This window comes from Rhinatrema bivittatum, chromosome 17 (genome assembly GCF_901001135.1).
Source record: "Rhinatrema bivittatum chromosome 17, aRhiBiv1.1, whole genome shotgun sequence".
Taxonomy (NCBI): domain Eukaryota; kingdom Metazoa; phylum Chordata; class Amphibia; order Gymnophiona; family Rhinatrematidae; genus Rhinatrema; species Rhinatrema bivittatum.
Genome location: NC_042631.1, coordinates 2,651,041 through 2,671,377, shown reverse-complemented (window position 1 = coordinate 2,671,377; position 20,337 = coordinate 2,651,041). Strand labels below are relative to the sequence as shown.

At 43.4% G+C, this 20,337-nt stretch overlaps 1 protein-coding gene across 3 annotated transcripts in view; it reads left to right on the top strand.

The window, feature by feature from the left end:
• TSPAN18 (tetraspanin 18) overlaps positions 1 to 20,337 on the top strand; it is a 124,936-nt gene that overhangs the window by 42,198 nt on the left and 62,401 nt on the right. The window lies entirely within an intron of this gene.

Sequence of the window (20,337 nt, the reverse complement as noted above, 5' to 3'; positions counted from 1 at the left end):
GGTGGTTTTGGAATATCATCTTTACCAAAAATATTTGCCACACAGAACAAAATGTATTTTAATTTATAAACTTAGCCCTCCAACAGATAAAGTGGCAGTGTCAGAGCAGAAATCTTGGAGAGCAGGATTCCGATTCCACCTCGACATTGGAAGCAGCTTTTCTGGGTGGTTCTGGCTGCCTCCTCCCCTCCTTAGTGCTCCTCCTACCCTGGGAGTCCAGCAAGTGCTACTGCAAGGGCAGGGGCCCCCTCCAGATTACACAGGGGCTTGGAATACAAGCAAGTAGGAACCTGATCTGCTAAAGTGGAGGAAAACGAGCTTAGTATTTGTCTAGCACCTCTAGAAATCTTGTGTTGTGTTGCATGCAGGGTCCCTGAGAGCCACATTCTTCTCCTGAGTCTTAGTGCCTCAGGCAGACCCTTTTTAATCTTTTTACTTTTGGGCCACTTTTGACTTTTTGCTGCAGCTGGTGAGGAAGATCTCGCTGCTGTAATACAAATCACAAAACAATTTATGTGACAAATCATTTTCTTGCCTTGGATTCATCTGGGGCGCCTCTTAGGGAACCTAAAAATCCCAAAGACCCATTTTTCCTTTTAATGTCCCACTAAATAACATTGGGAAAAAAGGGAGTGAGAAGAATGTGCAATAGTTGTGCTTAAGGGGTCAAAGCAGACCCCCATGCTCTCCATCCCTGCCCCCCCGGTGCAGTCCTGGCAGGCACTGGGAGGATTGCTGGGAAGATGGTGGGGGTGCCAAGGATGCTGAGACACCCTGGCCACAGAGGCTCGGTGGCTCGGACTTCAAGCCCCTGCACCCAGCTGCGATGTTGTGACAGTACAGCTCGCAGGGGATGCGGTTTCCATGGCAATCTTACAACGGAAGATAAGCAAGCCTTAGATGATGATCATTTTTTTTTACTTTTGGAAGGTTCAAGAGCAGGAAGGGAATTAAAGCAATCTGTCAGCAGAGAGCCAGGAAGCAGGCAAACTACTGGATGGCCAAACGTGCTGAGGTCTGATTTATAATCTGAGAGCCATAGAAAGGAAAGCATGAAGGAAGGAAGAAAGAGAAAAAGGCTTTTGCTTTGGCAAATAAATGCAGGGACTCCTCACTGTACGTAATTTCCCCTGTGTGTACAGATAGGAAGTGAAGGTGTGGTCATGGCTGAGATCTCCACCACTAGCATACCCAGCATGCATAAGGAACAAATGTATGCCAGGCAATTCTTTGGGGTTTTTTTAATTTCTCAATAAAAAAGTTTAAAGAAAGAGTACCTATGGCTGAGACCCCACCACTAGAAAAAGGAATATCCCCTGGCTGAGACCCTTGCCACCAGAGGAAGGCTGAAAGTGTACAAATGGCTGAGACCCCTGGTGCATTTCTGAGCACACTAGCTCAGAAATGTGTGCATAAAAATATGCACACACACGCCATTCCAAGCGGAAATTTTGAAGGAAATGAAATGCGCTTAGCTTTCCCAGGCTTCTGATGCAGAGGGAATCTGTCGAAACACTTACAGTGTCGGGCAAACTGTAGAACATGAGAACACCCGGAATACATGAACTTGTGAAACAGTCAGACCACCGGGAAGACAATATATTGTTTCATCCAGCACAATGGAAGAGCGAATATGTAAGATAAGTAACGGTGACTTTTAACCAATTGTCCTGGTGACAGTCAAAGGGAGAGTGACTGTGATTGAATTTAAATGCAGAAAAAACTAAAACATTGAACTAAACTGGTGGAAAACTCTCACACGGTGCAGTATTATACTGACAGACTGTTCAGTGGCATGCACCACCATATATGATACCGGAGACAACCATTTAGGATAATAACCCTTTTACTTTTGTTTGTTCATTTGTAGTAGAAAAGGATGAATCTACAAGGCTCATTTCTGTTAGTCTGAATCTCACTCCTTGACAAGTTACTGCCCTACTAGGGAGTGTCAAGGAAACTACACCCGCCCATGCCCTCTGATGTCGCACATCCAGCGTCCGTGAAGACTGATGGATTTAGTAAGGGACACTTTGGTGACCCCTTACAGTTTGTACACTTCTGAAAAAGCACCATTAACAAAACCACCAAAGACTGTTTCTACCAACTACAAGTCCTGAAAAGAATTAGACCTCTTTTCCATGCCCAAGATTTCAGAACTATTCTACAAGCAATCATCTTTTCAAAATTAGACTATTGTAACACCATCCTACTCGGCCTTCCCGCTTCGTACACCAAACCGCTTCAGATGGTGCAAAATGCAGCTGCACGAATTCTGACAAATACCAGGAGAAGGGACCACATAACCCCCATTCTAAAGAGCCTCCATTGGCTACCTATACACTTTAGAATAATATACAAGGCCATTCTTACCACATACAAAATCATCCACCAACTGGCTCCCATTGACATACAGATCCCTCTCCGACTACACAATTCGTCAAGACCGACAAGAGATGCATACAAAGGATCGCTACAGGTACCACCGTCCAAATCTACCAGACACTGCACACTAAGAGACCGGGCTTTCTCTACAGCCATTCCACCGTTATGGAACTCCATCCCCTCAAATCTCAGAACAGAACCATGCATCTCAACCTTCAAAAAAAGACTAAAGACCTGGATATTCATACAAGCTTTCCCAGACACCAACATGGTCAACTAATCTCCAACTACACCTTGATTAACCATATCTTGATTAACCATATCTTCTATCGTTTACCTGTGTGAATTAATCCTGTCCTTTCTCTTCCTTCTCAGCCAAGTTCTTATCACCCTGTTATATGTAACTGCCTTTTCAGCACCATTGTTATAGTTATGTTTACTATGCACCCCTGTTTTATGTGAACCAGCATGATGTGACTGCTGTCTCGAATGCCGGTATATAAAAATTTGAAATAAATAAATAAAATAAAATATGGTTTATAATAACGCCAAAATTATTATGGAGATTATTGGGTGCTTTTAGCTAAAAGGTGGAAAATCCAGGTCAGAAATAGTCACAGTTGGGGGAGTGTGCAGAGGAGAGAGAAGTCGGGCTTCCCACTTTCCCGAGGCCTACCTGTCACCGGAGTTCCCCGAGAATACATCCGTTCCAGTGAGAGCTGAGTCGCAGAGAGTGACGTCAGAGGGGCGCGGCCACTGCCTACAAAACCGGCGGTAGTGCGGCGCACAGCTTGGTCCGGGTGAGTCTGGTGTCAGGGTAACGCCAGGTTTTTCCTCCTTTTTGATGGGGAGGAAAAGAAAAGCGAAAATGATCACTTCACCACCAGTGCAACAACATCACCCCGGCCCAGTGGACCATCACCCCGGCCCAGTGGACCATCATGTCACAAGACTGATGGAAACGCCGAGTGAGGACTGTATGGGAGCTACATCGTTAATCTCCTTAAGTCCTGGCGAGGCATCGTCATCTCCAACATCAACAGAAGATCCTAAAGAACTGGTAGGAGTAGTTCAAGGGGACTTAAGCTTGATAAAACAAGCTGAATCTCAGTGGACTGCAAATGTTAAAACGTTTTTGATGGATAAAAATCTTGTAGAGATATCAGAGAACGACAATCATTAAGGAAAATAAAGTAAAACTCCTCACTCCATATATATTGCCTTACTAGTAGAACTAAAAACATTTTTTAAAGGGTTTGCTGGTAGTAAAATTATTTTTACTTTTTCTCCCCCACATTATGTGATATGTAAACAATGATGTTTTTATTTGGAATTGTTAAAAATTTCTTCTTTCTGTTCTAATTGTGATAAATATTTCTTAAGTTTTCATGAATGTAATCATTGAAGAAAATTAATAATGTATAAATAAAAAAAAATAGTCACAGTTTATCAGAAAAAAATGTCAAAACATTTTGATTAGGGGAAATTATTTCAGCAGAAAAAAAGCATCAAACATTCAACATTATGGTTTCCATACTGAAAACATGAAAACAAAATATGGAACCAAATCTTGATCATTTGCTATGTTCTTATGATAAAATAACTATTGAAAGTTTTTTGGACTACAATATTATCCTGTGTTGTTAGAGGCTATTTTGGACCTTACTGCTTCCCTTACCCTGAGATTATTTATTTATTTATTTAGAAACTTTTATATGCCGACAACCGTTTGCACATCGTATCGGTTTACAGATAACTAAAAACTTTAGGCATTGCCTTTACATGGAACAGAAACTGTGAACTAGGGAATAGCAAACAACTAAAAGCAAATTAATAGTATTTACAAAAGTAAGAGACAAATACATTAATTACAGCTTGGAAACTGGGAAGGCAAGAGGGGCAGGTAACCGGGAGCAGCGCCCTCTTGTGGCTGTTAATGAGCTGCTGCCTCTGTGCCAGAAGATTAACCTGTGAGCCCTGGCTGAAACTGAAACCATCCACATCAGCATTTTAAAAGTCCTTTAGGCTAGAAGGCTTTCATGGAAGACTTTAACTTGTACTGAAATAAGTGAAAACCTAGAAATAACAGAGCAAGTCAAATTATCAGTGTCCCTTCCTTGACTCTGACAGATAACAGATAAACTTAGCTCAGATATGAAGGTTGCTGTCTCAAAGAGTAGGGATTAAAAATATCTCTATTTTTATCAGCAAATTTCTATCTGAAGGGTTCTCTGCCAGAGGACAATTCAGTCTGGAGCACAATTACCCAATGTGTGCCAATGAACGGGTTTTGTTCATTTAATAATGACAAATCAGAAGCAGCTTCCTGTTAAATATAGAAACCTTAAAAGGTGAAGTGGCTACAATAAGATAATGAGATGCAAATGTTATGCGTCTGAGAAATCTCTTGCTGTGAGAACGGTGTTACTATGGGCATGGAGTGCTTCTGACACTCCTGAAGATTACAATGTGTTTAGCAACATGTCATTAGAGTTCAATTAAGGATGTGAGCAGAATTCTTTGTGAAAATACAAGTTCCAGTTCAGTTAAACTGAAGGGTCAGCTGGAAGGGGAGCATTTTCCAATCCATAACTGTCTCTGAATACACCTGTTGGTAACTATACAGTATTTATTTTAAGAGATTTCTGAGGGATGGGCCAAATAAAAAAGGGTTGTGGAGAGTTACCAGTCTGAGTGGAGGTTTGTTTTTTTTTAGAAATTCTTGGGATCCAAGCTAGCATGGTTTGTACAGAAGGAAATCATGCCAGGGAAAGCTGATTGATTTCATGTGGGTGATCAGAGAATTGGATCAGATGTGGCAAGGTCATTGCCAGGGATGGGTAAGAAGGACAACTGCACAGGTTGCCATGCCATAGGGGATGCCGCATTGTCCTTTTGGGTCAGTCTGTGAGTCTGCAAGCATACAAGCTTGAAGGGATGGGGATCCTGAAAGCCTGGGGTGCTATTTTGTCCAGCAATTGCCTTGGAGGTTGGCACTGGATGCCATGTGCTTGGATTTTCCAAAGCCTTTGGTACTGTCCCGCACAGGTAGCTCACAAATAAATTGAGCAGTCTAGGGGGTGGGATCTAAGGTGATGGACTGGATTAGAAACTGGTAGTGAGTGCAGTGGTGCATGGAGTTCACTGCGGAAAGAAAGGTCATGAATGTAATCAATAAGTTAGGAGGGAATGTTCTACCTTTTCGCAGATGACACTTAGATTTGCAACAAAGTGGACATGCTTGATGTTGTGTTCTTGGACCCCTGGGCTGAGGCAGGATTGGTGCTACCTACAGAGAGGAGCCCTGCAAGCTCCTACTGTTGGCAGTCAGACCCAGATGAGACAGAGACCCAGTGGAAGCTTCACATATACCAGCCCTTGTTCTCCGTGGGTTGAGCCTTTTGGGTGCTAGGGCTGACAAGACTAAGGTGGGGTCTCTGCCAATGCAGAAGAGGAGGTCCTAGGGTTGCTTGGATCATAGGCAGGAGGAAGTCAGGTGAGTCTGAGGTTTAGGCAAAGATCAGAGGCAGGCAGTGGTCAGAGGCAGGCAGCGGTCAGGTGTATTCAGGATCAGGCAGAGGTCCATCCAGGAAATCCGTCCAAGAGGAAGGGAGGGACAGATAGGCAAAGCAGGTAGGTGAGGAGAAGAATAGGCAGGCACTGAGGAAAAAGCTGGAGAACTGAAGACAAGGGTGCTGAACTGAAAAACTGAAGATGATGCTGGGACTGAAGACAGGACAATCTACTGAGGAGTAGGTGGACCTGTTGCTGAGGTGCTGAGCAGATATCCAGGCAAATCTTTTATAGGACAAGCTTGGTGATGTCATCTAAGAGCACTGCAGGGATTTTCCCACCATGGGCCCTTTAAATCCTGTGACGTCAGCATGCACATGCCCTAGAAAAGCCACCAGTGTCTTGGTCTGCTGGTAGGTGATGGTGTCACGAGAGTGTATTGCTGAGGGAGGTAACAGTGTCAAACATAACACCTGATGGAGTGGATGGTAAAGGGAGTAGAAGTGATATAAGAATAAGGAAGCTTGAGAGTGGTCACCAGCTAAATTTAAATACCAAAACATGCATAAATCTAAGGGAGTGGTACATGATGAGATACTGATGGGTAAAGGGACCTGGGGTGATTATACCCAATAATTTCAAGGTAGAGGGACCGTGTGACAAGATAGTTTCCAGAACTGGAGTAATGCTGGGGTGAAAAGGGAGAAGTATAACTAGTATAAAATGGAAGTGATTATGCCATTGTACAGGTTATTAATAAGACTTCACTTTATGTATTCTGCCCACTTTTGAAGGCCATACTTCAGAAGGAGGGAGTTCAAAGAAAGGCTTCATGATCTCAGTATCTGTATCCTGGAGGAGAGAAGAGACAAGGGCGATATGACAGAGACATTAGAAAACCTGAAAGGTATTAATGATGCACAGGAGCTAAGCCTTTTTTCAATGCGTAACATAAGAACATGCCATACTGGATCAGATCAAAGGTCCATCAAGCCCAGCATCCTGTTTTCAACAGTGGCCAATCCAGGTCACAAGTACCTGGCAGGATCCCATGGGGTAGAGAGATTCCAAGCTGCTTATCCCAACAATAAGTAGAGGATTTCTGCAACTATCTTAATAATGGTTAATGGACTTTTCCTCCAGGAACTTGTCTAAACCATTTTTAAACACAGCTACACTAATAGCTTTCACCACATCATCTGGCAATGAATTCCAGAGCTTAATTATACATTGAGTAAAAAAATATTTTCTCTTATTAGTTTTAAATGTATTATCTAACATTTCATTATGTGTCCCCTGGTTTTTGTACTTTCAAAAGAGTAAACAACTGATTTAACATTTACTCAATCCATTCCTTTCATTATTTTATAGACCTCTACCATATCTCCCCTCAGCCGTCTGTTCTCCAAGCTGAGGAGTCCTAACCTCTTTAGTCTTTCCTCATAGGGGAATTGTTCCATCCTCTTTATCATCTTGGTTGCCCTTCTCTGTACCTTTTCTAATTCTGCTGTATCTTTCTTGAGATGTGGTGACCAGAACTGCACACAATACTCAAGATGAGGTTGCACCATGGAGGGATACAGAGGCATTAGGATATTCTCTGTTTTATTCTCCAGTCCTTTTCTAATATTCCCTAGCATTCTATTTGCTTTCTTGGCTGCTGCTTCAAACTGAGCAGAAGATTTCAGCATGTTATCAACAATGACGCCTAGATCCTTTTCCTGAATGGTAATTCCTAATGTTCTAGAACAAGAGCTCATGAGAAGAGGCTCTGAGGGGATAGACTCAGGAATAATACCAGGACATTTTTTTATGGAAAGGTTGGTGAATGCATGAAATGCCCTCTTGGAGTGGGTAGTGAAGGCTAAATCAGTATCAAACTTTAAGAGGACATGGGATAAGAACAGAGGATTCTTACTGGCAAAAGGAAGAGACAGTAGAAGCATGTGCTATTGGCATTTATTAAGTGTTTAAGGTGCTTTACTTGAGCAATTCAACAAGTATTTGTGCTGCCAGAATGAATGGCAAAAGGAGTAGCAAAGCGGAGATGGTAGTGGAAGACAGGTGCTGGTTCTTCTGCTCAGCAGAGCTCAGGAGCTGAATGTGTGGCTGTCAGCCATGCAGTATTGGGAGCTATTTATTTAGATTATTACAAAACTTTGAGGTTAGACATGGAAAGGGAGGGGATGTTGGGTGCTAACTGCCCAAAATGGTGGAGTACAAAGGAGGAAAAGGATAAAAAACATCCAGGATAAGTCGTGCAGTATGGCTGCAGTATGGACTGGCAGATTGGATGGACTAATTGCTCTCTTACTTTACTAGGAAACCATGCAGCTATAACATTTTTTGAATATTTGGAGCCCTGCTAAGACACCATGTGGCAGTGCTAGGCTAAATAAATATTAGGGAAGAAAACACTACTAAATTAATAATCATACACAACATCCAGAAAGATGCTGCTGTCTGCTTGCTGCAGGAGCCGTCTCCCTCATTCCTGGGCACCTGAGCAGTTTGGTTTAGTTTTACTTCTTAAGCTCATGCGCAGACAGATGCAAGCACACAAGCTTCCTAACGGCCTAAGAAAAGCAGCTCTTCAGAGGGTAAACCCTCTCCTGCCCTACAGAGAGGGTCACTTGGCCTTGCGTTGGCACTGGGCCTGAGCCCCAGATCTTTTAAGTACCTAGCAATGCCTCTTTCAGCCACATTGGAGAATCAGCTGAGTTTCTGAATCTGCAGCACAGAGCCTCATCCTGGGTACGCCAGATTTGAAGACCACGGATGGCTTCTACGCGGAGTCGTTACTAGAATTCTTGCCATCAGAGACATCCCACACCTGGGCCCTATGGATAGCTCCATTGAACTCTGGGCAGAGTCATCCTGTATAGATTGTGAAGGTCAACATCTTCAATCCTTCTCTGCTTGTTGGAACCACAGCGCCTGTCCCACACAGTCTGCAAAGACTTCAGGTCTCTCAGAAAAGAGTTGTGTTTGTGTGAATCTGACAGTGCTAAATGCCCATAGACAGGGTGGTACATGAACAGTCTGCTTGGGAGCACTGGACTATGGGCAGATGGCCATCTCTGACCTCTGCCTCACCCTCCAGCAGGGCTTTGACAGCCTCTTTGTCCATCCGCACCATGCAGAAACCTAAATATCACAGAGGCACAGACCAGAGGTGGAAGATCTAGAGCTGATCATTATTTAGTTAACTTGTAGCTGTTGACTGTGCACAGCGATGCTTCCTTGCTGAAGGACTGACTTTTCTACTTTCTTACTGTTGTTGACTTGCAGGTCCCACCAATGTCCAACTTTTCTTGTGGACATTTTGCTTTTGCATAAAAGAATGATTGACATGTTACGTTGCCTTATTAACACTCTACCTCATATGTTTTACTGTTGACTGTGGTGTTATGTACATTTGCAACATTGTTGCTATATGTTTTCTCAATACACGTGTTTTGTTTTGGAAAAAAGTGTATTTGTTTTTATTGAGTGGATTTAGGTGTTACGAGATGGGATCTATCTTTTCCATTACCCCTTCCCTCAGAAGTGACTGAAAGACAGGAGAAGGATATGAATCTTTAGAGAGGTAGTAGAGGTTGTTTTCCATCTTTTGCACTTTGACAACTCTCTTTCCATTCTCCTATTTAGGATCCTACCACCTGCTCTGTGCTAGGCTGCTTACTCCATGGCCCACACCACCTGTTATCCACTCCCTCCATCCTCCCAACCCAGTACCACATCCCCTTCAACCCAAGTTCCACCCTTCCTTCTATTCCATGTGCTAAGGAGTTAGAAAGGGCAGTGCAAGGTGTTCGTAGGTGGCACTATTGTCAACAGCCTTTATCCTGGACCAGAAAATCTGAGGTCATAGTTGCCAGCTTTATCTCCACTCTTGTCTCCTCTTTCCTCCTCTCTTCTCTCTCCATGTCTTTTCTTTGCTTACTGCAGCTGCCAAAATCCCTCCCTTTTCCCCCAAAAAACTGCTTCTGGCCAATAGATGGCTTTTATAATGTGTTCAATCAGTGCCTAACGTGGTTTGGAGAAGGTGATCAATATTGGCTGTAGTGTATGTAGTCCTTAATTAGTGCATGGTTTAGTGAATAGGTTGATAATTTGCATGATCTTGTTATGCCTTCATTTGCAGCTTATTAGGCTCATTAGCATTGCACTGTAATGCTACATTTTATTATGTTAGCAAGCGCCTTCATGTGCACATTAAGGGCCAGATCTTAAAAGATACGTGCAGGCGTAGATTTGTTCGCGCAACCCGGCGCGAACAAATCTATGCCCGATTTTATAACATGCGTGCGCTGCCATGCGCATGTCATAAAATCCAGGGTTGGCGCACTGAAGGGGGTGCACACTTGTGCACCTTGCGCGCGCTGAACCCTAAGGGAGCCCTGATGGCTTTCCCAGTTCCCTCTGAGGCTGCTCCGAAATTGAAGCTGCCTCGGAGGGAACTTTCCTTCCGCCACCCCCCCACCTTCCCCTCCCTTCCCCTACCTAACCCGCCCCCCAGCCCTACCTAAACCCCCATCCTGACCTTTCTTGCAGAAGTTACGCCTGCCTCTGGGCAGGCGTAACTTGCATGCACCGGCCGGCTGCCAGCGCGCCATTCCCCGGCACAGCCGCAACGAAGGAGGCCTCGGTCCCGCCCCCGGACTGCCCCCAGACCCCTGCCACGCCCCTGGACCCACCCCCTTCCTGCCCCTTTTTCGAAGCCCCGGGACATACGCGCGTCTCGGGGCTTAGGCTCGGCGCACACAGGGGCAGCTTTTCAGGGGGTTACGCTCGTATGTTACACGTGTAACCCTTTGAAAATCTGCCCCTATGGATTTAATGAAAAACATGTCTTGTCTTGCACATTCTACTGGTTTAGCAGCATATACAATAACCAGTAGCAACCTTTAGTGGATTGGCTTCCTAGTATTTCAGTCAAACTATGTAACTATGCAAGCAAATTCTGCAATTCTCTTTTCCAGAAGATTACCAGGACAGCAGGCTTTTAGCACTTAAGAACTACAAACATTGGAGCTTAAGAGATGTTCATTGTGAGTCAGATTTCCAAAGAAGGATACACTGCAAACTAACCTACTTATGGGGCAACAGAGCTTCCTTAATTGGCTGATGTTATTAACCTAGAAAACAGGGATACTGGTGTCTGGTCTTCAAGAGCTGTGGCTCTCGGGGCTCCCAAGATGAATACTTATGAGATTTGCATATATTTGACCTAAGATTTTGCTAATACTGAAAACACAAACCATTTGAGTTCCTCAAGGACTGGATGATACCAAACCTGTCCACGGAGATACATTGTTGGTATAAATAAATATGAATCTGCTTGACAGGAAATCTTGCCTTCACTGGCGTTCCAAGAGATCTCAAAATCCTGCTCTTGTTACTTATTTAATGCTGATAAGGTTTACAATAGCAATTTCACTCTTTCTATTAGGCATCTTCTTGATCTCGTCTAATAAAACATTATTATTTCAGTGAGTTGGATGCCTGGTGTAGACATGAAGACTTTCTTCAGTGAACTCACTAATTGACAAAATTATTCTCCACACTAGTGTAAGGCTCTGTAGAAAATGACAGCGCTAAATATGCATTTCTGTATGTAGTCACCCCTCTGACCTCCCCCCACAACTGGGAATGCACTTTTCTCAGTCATTGAGAGAAAATGCACATATTTTTTTTGCAATGTCTTTACTGTTCTCAGTGGATCCAGGGAGTACAAGATAAATCAGGTAATTTACAGGATCCTTCTCAATCTGAATTACTCTTGAAACCAGTTCAAGATGGATTATTAGAATAAGAATTTACCTCCCCCTTCCTTCCTTCAGGTACCCCGGGGGGGGGGGGGGGGGAGTTATCCTTATACATAGGGATATAGTGTGAAGCTCATTGATCCCACTGGCGTGAGGTTTCATTGGCCATTGGTAGCCCAGAACGTCCTGGCCCTGCTTTATTGCAGATGAGATAATGAGCCAGCTCACTGAAAAACTGTGTGGCATGAAATGGTTTTATTTTGGCTTTTTGTAGGGCCTGCTTCAGACTGTGTCCCTCTTCTGAGCCTGTTAATTGTGAACAGACTGATCATAAATCAAAGTAATACAGAGAACATTAACAAGGCTGGTCAAAGAAAAAAGCAAATAGAGCCCCAGCCAAACTCATGCCTCTGATTCTGCTTTACTGGAAATGCCCTTAAACTTACACCAGTGCCTGTTCAGCTGGATTAAAGAAGAATCTTGGAAAAGAAGTGACGTCTCAGAAATGTGCTTGTGTGAGACCCAGCTTCCAGCACAGATTCAGGAAGGTTGATTAAATAAGATCTGAGTTGTTAACAGCCAAGGGAGTTCCAAGATGCAGAATCCATGGTAGAGGACTTGACACAAATCCCACATCCTTTCTTCTGGGAGAAAGGAAGACCTGGGGTTTATTACTACAGAAGACTGGATTTCAAGTGACCTGCCCTAACACTTATTAACTTCCCCGTTATTAAATAGCTCAGGCCACCGTACGCTGGGGACAGCAGAATATTTGGTTCTCCAGTTTACAACATTTTTTTTAATGAGTTTGCTGAAGACTGAGTTGGCTTCCGCCCTCCTAGCCTGCATCTCTGACCGCAGAGCTCCGAGGTTTTTCTTTATTGAAAACAGGTTCTTGAGCTAGTGAAAAGCCAGGAAGGAGAAAGACAATGTAGTAATCAGGGAGGGAGAATGAGTTTGGCATGTGCAGTTGTTACAGTACAGGAGTGTGAATCACAAGTTTCGTAGAAGTCATTCCATGTTGGAGCAGGCAGACTGAGCAAGTCTTGGTTTGACCTCATTACAGACTTGTGTAAGCTCTCAGACAGGGCACAAGAAATGTGAGAGGTGTCCGATGGCTGTTTAGGAGAACAGGAGCAGTCTCGTAGGTTTAATAGAGAATACTTGCTCAAACAGATGGTGTAGAAGACCTGGATCATTCCATGTTGGAGCAGACAGACTGAGCAAGTCTTGGTTTGATCTCATTACAGACTTGTGTAAGCTCTCAGACAGGGCACAAGAAATGTGAGAGGTGTCCGATGCCTGTTTAGGAGAACAGGAGCAGTCTTGTAGGTTTAATAGAGAATACATGCTCAAACAGATGGTGTAGAAGACCTGGATCATTCCATGTTGGAGCAGACAGACTGAGCAAGTCTTGGTTTGATCTCATTACAGACTTGTGTAAGCTCTCAGACAGGGCACAAGAAATGTGAGAGGTGTCCGATGCCTGTTTAGGAGAACAGAACCAGTCTCGTAGGTTTAATAGAGAATACATGCTCAAACAGATGGTGTAGAAGACCTGGATCAGACCCAGAGGCAAAGGTTTTGTTAATCTCTGTGCCCTCTTCTGACTGCTTCTTCTCTCCTCTCACCTTGATAGCAGCCCTCCGAACCAACTCCCACCTTCAAGTGAAGTAGGGTCTCATACCAGGAGATATCTTTAAACAAACAAAACTTTTATTTATGGGATTTCCAATTGTTAGTTAACAACATTATTGAATGGTACTAAATAAACTCAGGGCTCACAGGTGTCTACAGCCAAGCTGCAGTATTAGCAAAAAACCATAATCTATGAACAAATGTTTTTTAATATCAACTCTCTACTTCTTCCCCAGGGTTAGGAGAAATACCCAAAAGTTCAATTCCTACACTGTGTTGCTCACAGGCCTCTCATGTTTCATATTACTTAAGTTACATTAGTATTCACTCATTAGACACGGTGTAATGCTCCTCCTCACCCCAGAAATATTCTTCCATGCTGCATCCAAACTCCTCTTCCAGGCAATAGCAAGGGATTTCCCAGTATCCCAAGCTCTCACCCCTGCAAAACCACTTCACTTCCTAGTCTTTCATCTACTATGGGTCCATAAGTAATTCCTCCACCTTCAGGACCCAGATTAGGTCCCCTGGTTGTTTTCCCCATGAGGAAGAACATCTATCCAGCTTTGAGACTTTCTCCTTGAGGGAGAAAGCCCCTGCAGAGCCCACTCCATAAGCTAAGGCACCCCTGGTGCTCCATACCTCTGTGGGTTCCTTCCAACTTCTCTCACCAAATTTTGAACACCATTTTATATAATCCCCATACTACTCCCTTTCGAGGATCCATTGTCCCCAGACCTCTTAAAAGAGACATATAAAGTAGATCCCCATCTACATCCTAAACTGCCTTCTCATTATTCAACATATATTGCGGACTTTTAATATACCCAGTGGCCATCTGGGATTGTTCAATGTGATTAACTTATCAACACTTGTCCATAGTGGTTAACTTTTTTCAGACATCTTAAGGAACCATTCAGTTGTACATCCTGGGAAAGGTCATAGGTTTCCCCCACCCAGACTTCCTCCAAAGCTATAGATCAAGTGACATAGGGCCCCAATATAGGGAGACCCCCCAAAATTAACTTTCTTTTGTTTCTCATTGCACAAGATGATTGAGTGCGGAGACCCTGTAGTCATTATGCTTGACATGTTGGGGAATTATTTGTATGTTTTTAATGTTGCACTAACAAATGACCACTGGATGACACTTTTATAGATGTGAGCCTTTTAGTTAATGCGATACTGTAGCTTTGGGGAAGGTGGAGTATATTCCCTTAAAAATGTGGGCCGTTTTGACTGGGTGACCAGATGTTAGTAGGAGGAATAAAAGTGAGATGCTTTTGGTGGTTTTGCTCTTTCTACCCCTGCCATTTACAAAGTAGGGAAGGTATTAGGGACCTCCAGAGATGTGACCAGCTGGAGCAGCCATTCTGAGGGTTGGTGGACCCAGGAACCTTGCAGGGGATCTTCTCCTCAAGGGGAGAGGCTGGAGGTCATGAAGAAGAGGTTTCTTTCTCATCCCACAGAACTAATCAGGAGATGAAAGAAGACAAAGTAATTCTTCCCTCTGAGAAGATTTAGGGGTGAGTCTGAAGTAGGAGTGCCCCAGAGAGTCCGTAGCCTGAGAAAAACTGGGGAAATTCCCACCAGCTAAAGGACTGGAGATGTGGGAACTCATAGACCAAGGTTATGTGAGCAGCTCTGAAAATGGGAAAGTTACATTGGGTTTCCTTTTGGATGTGAATAGTGATATGGGCATCTCATTCCTGTTTGAAAAGGCTGGAGACACAGATGGCTCTAGATCAGGGCCAGGTTCTGGTGGTGAAACTAGGATTGACTCAGCCTGTCCCTGGTGATCTAGAGCCACCTGGTAATCCTGTATCAGGCTTCCCAAAAGTGTTCTGGAGATCCCATAGCATGCCAGGTTTTCAAAATATTCATAATGAATATTGTGATGATATAAAGATATTACTATAGGTCTCTGCACAAGAGGACAGCCTTTAAGCAAAAGGCAGGGATTTCACCAGTAATTTACACAATGGGATCATATAGATATTGAAAAGTGTTGCCGAGAGGGCTGAACCTTGAGGGACACCTGTATCAATATGGAAAGTATCAGAGATGTGTTGCCCATTTTGACTTGGAATGTTCTATTAGATAGAAAGGAGGAGAGCCATCTAAGAACATAGCCGTCGATCCCAATGTTGCTCAGCTATTGGCACAGCAGGCTATGGTCCACAGTGTCAAAGGTGGCTGTTAGGTCGATTAATACTAGAAAATAAGATTCATCAGTATCAAACCCTCGTAATAAAGAGTCCATTAGAGAGATGAGTAATGTTTTAATTGAACAATTTTTTCTAAATCCACATTGATTCGGGAAGAGAATATCTTGGTCTTCCAGATGGTTTACACTGGTTTTTAAAGAACTTTTGAGAGAAAGGACAAGTTGGATATTGGACAATAGTTGTCCCAATAGTCGGTTCTACAGTTTTATTTTTTAGAAATGGCTTTATTACTGCTTGTTTTAATCTGTGTGGAACGATTCCTTCTGAGAGAGAATGATTAATTAAGGATGTAATAGTCAGTGTGATAACTGCATGTACTTGTTTCAAGGAACTGGCAGGAATTGGGTCACATGGGTGAATAGCAGGATTAATTTTAGCTATGATTTGATTTATTTCAAGATTAGTTACTTTGTTGACCTTTAACCTGGTTGTGTGGATCTTCTGGTGCTTTTGTAAGAGAACATTTGCACGTACATATAAATTGTGTGCACATGTATGCACATACATCCTATTTTATATCATGCGCGCATATACACATTGTTATAATATGGCCACATACTCATACACGCGTACATGTGTGCCTGTGTGGCTCTTTAAAAGTTAGCATCATAATGTTTAGGTTCAGTTTATTTAACTTTTGTCTTTAGTTTCAGTTAACATCCTGGGAAAACCCAGTTTACTCACGCTATGTTGGGTATTAACACCGTCAGACAATGATATGGCCACAGCCCACTAATGACCTACGTGGGTAGTTATATTTTGCAGGCCCTTTTCATACTGCAGAAACAGAGGTGACCAGCAGAGAAGACGTGAGAGTAACAGACACACAGATGTAATCTAAGTACCTCATTTTTACAGTGGCATGAAGCAGCCTAGAGCAGCAGGAAGTGCGTGAGTGGGTGTGTGTGTGTGTGTGTGTGTGAGTGTGTGTGTGTATGTGTGTGCGCGCGCGTGTGTGTGTGCGCGCGTGCGTGTGTGTGTGTGAGTGTGTGCGTGTGTGCACGTGTGTGTGTGTGGGGGGGGGGTGTGGGGGGGGTGTTTCAGTTTTTAACTGCACACTTCGAAGGCCTTATGCTGGCTTGTCTTTTGCAACCTCCCCATAGATTTGGTTCAAGAAGTGGGTTAATTTGTATATTCAGGGTAATTTGGAAACCAGACCTGTTTGCAGTCATCAGAACCTCTGCCCTAATTGCTGAAAGCATCTCTCTGGTCATTATTAAGGTCTGTTTCCAAACGAGGAAGGTTGGATCACCTAGGAATAAGGATCTCTGGGAAAGGAATGAGGCTGTACAAAGCCTCAATCGATAAGAAGCAGATAGAAAGGGTCCAAAGTTGCAGTAATTAATGCCTCTTAACACAGTGGCCTTCTAATTGCCTGTGCTGTCTGTGGGAGCGCTTGAGTTCTGAAGCTCAGCAGAAGTCACTGGCTGGCCCCGATCTGACATTTCTGGAGTGATTCACCTTTTTTCTTTTCTTTTTATTCCTTGGATCCAGCAAAGTGCAGTCCTTCTGTGCTTTCAGCAGCAGCTAATGCCAGTCTCAATCAAGGGAGCTGTGTGTTTTGCATAACTTTCCATCTTTTTTGCATAATTTAACTTGCTGTGTATAATATGCTGCTTTTGTTCTAAGTTTCACTGGAAGCCAACCAAGAGACTAATTTATAAGACTGGAAGATTATGTACTGCCATCAGAAAACACAGAGACCACAAATACTTCCTATGTTTCACCCTGAAGGTTTTCAGGAAGGCAGGTCTTAACTTCGGGAGAGCTTGTACATCCGTTTTCTGAAATCTCATAGGCCCCTTATTCAGAAGCTTGTGTTCAAATACTTCTTTCTATAACTTTTCTATTAATACAAGAAAAGGTATCACATCCTGCAAAGATCCATTTTTTTCTATAACCAATATAGCTGCTAGAACAGTCTCTCTCTCTCACACGTAATGCCCTTAGTTCTAGATTAATGCTGCACTGCAAATTGATATCTGATGAATGCATGTGACTGATTGCATTGTGTCCACCTCACGTGTAATTGTGCCTGGAATGGGGTTGTTGAGCAGGGGGAGACTTTAATAACGCTGTCCATATAGGATAGTGCCCAGCATTGAGCTGATGAGAAAGGAGGGACCTGTTCTTAACATTGCTCTTGCATGATAATCTCTGGTCTTGGAGTTTGATAACATTGCCCATTTGTGATAGCCCGCCCCTAGCATTGGTGGGGATGGAGAGAGTATTGTTCTTGTGATAGTGCTTACTTTAAGAACATGACGGGAAGGGGGAGAGTTTGATAGCTTTGCCCATGTGTGCCTGTGATTATGATTCATAGGATATTGCATCTGCTGTTTGTAGATTCTCTGCCATTCACTACGTTCATCTGATGAAGGAACTTTCAGATTTTGTGTTGTGTGCAACATCTGGGAAAACTGCAGATGGGATCCATTGTCTGCTCCATCCCCAACAATGCAGAATAATTTTGTTTACCATTTAAGACAAAAGTTGCTTCAAAGTATTTAAGTTGCAATCTTGGCTTTGTATTTGCAATTGAAAGCAGCAGCAGCTGGGCCAGATCTGAGCAGAAACAGCTGAAAGTTGCTTCCCTGCTCCCAGGGATTGAAATATAATGAACCTCAGTCACCCCGACTTATGATCAGTTTGTGTTCCTGGTGAAGCACCCTGGGGGGAGGGGAGCATACCCCAGCTGCTTTGGGAGGACAAGGTGAGGTCTTCCTGGCTGCAGCATCTCAATCTATGTAAGTAACTGTTATTGTGGAAGCTCTGATGCCTTCTGCCGATATCAGAGAGAGTCTGAATGTGAATGTTAGCTGTCAGCTCCATAATCAACCATCCTTATTCAGATGGTTTGGGACTTAAGCAGACAAACTGGCTGCTCTGAACAGCTCCGATTCTTCCTGCTAGCTATTTAGCTAGATTAGAGTTATATTAAATTGGGGGTGGTGGTTGGGGGTCAAGGTAAGTTAAGCAGGATAACGTATCTGACGAACTCCAATATTCAGAGTTACCTGGATAACTTATTTGGCTATGTCTGGCCATTCTGGAGAGCAGTCCTAAAGTTACTTGGATACATTTATTCAGCTAACTAGGATGAATATTTGGTTATATTCAGTGGAGCATCTAAAAGGCAGGGCTACACTGAATATCCGTGACAATATATCTGGCTAACTTTAGCTGAGTATATTGCTGCTGAATATTGACCTCCAAATGGTCAGTGGTGGTCTTGCATGGGAGTTCAGGCACCCTGTGTCTCAGACTCCAGAAGGGAACAGCTGTTCCTGGAGCCATGCATGCAAGCAAGGCATGACATTCAGGGTGCTGGCAAACAGATTGAGGGTACAGGCTAGCACCACCCTGGGTGTTATCACACAGTACACGTACCACTTAGACTCTGCCATTTGTGACATCATTTATAGTGATCTTTTTCCAAGATTTTCCAAAGTAATAACTTGGATATATAAAAGTCCATGCTATATGGTGCATTTATCATTTCTTATGGGAGCCTGGCACAGGTTAAGTGAGAAATGTGCTTATACAAAGATCACATTACAGCCTGTGCAGATTTACATAATGTTCAGAATATTGGACCGACTGAATGAACACCTACTGGGAACTTATTATCATGTCTAAAAATAATGGACGTTTGTTGCTATGAAATAATAATCCATTCATTAATCCTTTTGCATCTTCCCTGCGATACACAGCACCAAGAGGGCTCCAGGAGACTTTCCCCCTCTCCCTTTTATCTGATGTTTAAATGCCAAAGAGGAAGAACGTTTTCTGAGTCACTAATGAAAGGAACCTGCACATTGTATTATTCACTCTTCCTTTCCTAATAGACCAACAGGGAGTTGAAATGAGGCCGGGAGAGGACAGCACTTATTAGTAGCACTAACGAAGCCAGGCATAATGTCATTAGAAAAAAAATGCCTTAGTTAAGGGTCTCTTGAAGGATGTTTTTGTTCCTTCAGTGTTATTTGCTGTTTTATTTGCATGTTCGAGTGTGGAAGTACAAGGTGCCCCCGGATGACTGCGCCCATTCTCACCCTCCCATCATCGCCCCACACACAGGTGGTATCTGTGGGACCTGCGATCTCTGCAGCACCTCTTCAAGTCAGAAGTGCTTTTAAATAGCCCAGACACTGATTAGGACAAATAGGTTCTTTTATCTATGCTATGAATTATGTTTCAGTTCAGGAACAAGCGTGCGACAGTCTGAGAGTGGCCCCTCCCTAACCAATTCCAGAGCAGGCTCCGTTGTCCTTCAGGTAGCCTCCAGGTCACATAAATGTGAACTTTGGCTATAACAGCAGGGACTTAGCATGACTTTAAGCCTTCAGATTGTCAGTGTTGGGACCAGAAACACAGGTAGTGAGACCCCTAGTGTTTCGCTCTGGGATCAGCAGCACCCTGGATACCAGACAGAGCAGGAGAGTAATAGCCTCTGAGATTTTCCTTGAGATATTCTGGAAGCTTTATGCCTAAATAGCTAAGCTCCTAAGTCCTCAGGACCTACAGACATGGCTTCTAGGAGGAGTGTGATGAAGACCTTCCTAGAACTTTGGACTTCAGATGAGAATCTGATCACAAACCTCAGCGAAGAGCCTGAGGAGATGGGAAGATGAACTGGTTTACCAGAAAGGACTGTTGAAGAAGGAGTTTAGCTATTGTGATACGCTGTAATAACTTTTCCTACTGTGAAGCCTGTGGCTACAGATTTTGATTATTTCAATTATTTTAACCTCTTGTCTTGAAAATAAATTGCCATTTTGTAACCATCATCCTGGACTGAA